Source organism: Silene latifolia, unplaced genomic scaffold (genome assembly GCF_048544455.1).
Source record: "Silene latifolia isolate original U9 population unplaced genomic scaffold, ASM4854445v1 scaffold_467, whole genome shotgun sequence".
Classification (NCBI taxonomy): Eukaryota; Viridiplantae; Streptophyta; class Magnoliopsida; order Caryophyllales; family Caryophyllaceae; genus Silene; species Silene latifolia.
In genome coordinates this window covers 14,311-16,138 of record NW_027413384.1, presented here as the reverse complement: position 1 = coordinate 16,138, position 1,828 = coordinate 14,311, and the positions used below count along the sequence as shown (strand labels likewise).

General features: G+C 37.3%; 1 non-coding gene across 1 annotated transcript; it reads right to left on the bottom strand.

Annotated features, from left to right (window-relative positions):
* On the bottom strand, positions 1 to 73 carry TRNAF-GAA (transfer RNA phenylalanine (anticodon GAA)). The gene has a single exon. It is a non-coding gene; the product is annotated as a tRNA-Phe (tRNA).
* Positions 74 to 1,828: the final 1,755 nt, after the last annotated feature.

Here is a 1,828-nt window from a genome sequence, read left to right as displayed (position 1 = left end):
TGCGGTGAGCGTGGATCGAACACGCGACCTTCAGATCTTCAGTCTGACGCTCTCCCAACTGAGCTATCCCCGCTATGTTGTTATAATGTTTAACATTAGAAATAATAATCGTATCACATCATACAAGAAACCAACAGCACTTTTGTCGTCTATATCATTATCTTAGTAAACGTCGGAAACCAACAGCAAAGCAGTAAACCCTAAAACCCTAAAACCCTAAATTGACTAACGTGTGCATCTGCTTCGCAATCGCAACAATGGAGGTTGGTGCGATTAAAGTATCGAAAGCTGTTAAAGATGTTTCACCACACGATTTCGCCAAAGCTTATGCTTCTCACCTCAAACGCTCCCGGGTCTTTCTTCACTTTATTTTCTCATCATTTCTACTATTAATTTATTATTCTTTCAATTTTTGTTTCAATTTGTCTTTTTATTGTTATTCATGTATCGATTGATGATATTGAATGCTGAATTATTAAACTTGTAGATATATTGTGGTTTGATTTGTGGCGTTTTAGGGAGTGTTCTCTAACCCTCTTGAGTTTAATGTTATCGGTTTGTGAAATACGTCTTGTTGTTTCATTTAGGATTGCACTATGCTTGGCGAATAGATTATTTGCTTTGGTCGAAATAATGTATGATCACTATGATACATACATTGATATTTGCATTCGCGTTGGTGATCTTTGTGTTGCATATGGCTGGAAGCGTGTAAGTTTGTGTTGTTGATCAATAAATTTACTGTTAGAGAGCCGTTGCAGTGTAGAATACTAGTTAAATTGAAGGAAATTTGAATTTATGACCAGGATAATATAAATGTAAAACTCTCTGGTGGTAGACCACGAAGTTCTCGATTGATGTTTGGTTTTAAGGTTTAGGAGAGAGTTATTAGAGAGAGTGGGCGCACTAATTATTTTTTTTTTCACATCTTCTAACATAATAATTGTGTTTAGTTTATGGCGTTGATGGCATGTTAAAAGAAAAAACTTATGCACGGGCAAGAGATGGATGGACCATATGTGGTCTCAAGATGAAAGTGTTGGACTGAAGTAATTGAGCAAAATGATTCCTCACTATTAACTCATCATGTAATTCTTAATTTTATCACTGTTTATTCCAAGATCGAATATTCATTATCTTCTTGGATTACACAGTTTTAATTCTGAAAAAACAAATCCTTATTTGAAGTTGGACTTTCCTTGAAACGATTGATCAAATTTCCAATTTGATGGCACAACATTGTCAAATTCAAGTGTTTTTCCATCACTATCCGTTAGTTGGAATGATATTCCTTGCCCAATTAAATCTCCACTAGCTTGCCAATTCATACCCCAGTTACGGCTCATTTGTACCCAATTGTTAGATTTTGACCCTTTAAATTTCATAGCTTTAATATCTCCTGCGCCAGCAACATTGTACACCAGTACTAGGAGACAATATTTGTTTCCGTGAATGTTAAAACCGATACCTCCTTTTCTAACACAAGGGATCCTTCGGTATTGTATGGGTACAATACCGGCTTTGTACTCCCCGATTTTCAAAAACATAGGTTGACTTAAATCGAAGTGGTGTCTTGGGGGATTACACCATGCTTGAGGGCCAGGGGTTGAAGGAGGGCACCAATTGGTGGCAGTTACCTGAATTGTTCCTGGTTTGCACCAAGTGGAGTTTACACATTTGAGCTCATAACATGTTCCACATTTTGTCCCATTCAAAAATAGAGTTGTGCTTAGGGCTGTTGTTGTCAGCCCATACCCCTCATGGAATACGTCGTAGCCACAAGCACCGTCTGCATTCGTCCATGCAAAGAAATTATGTTATATAATGT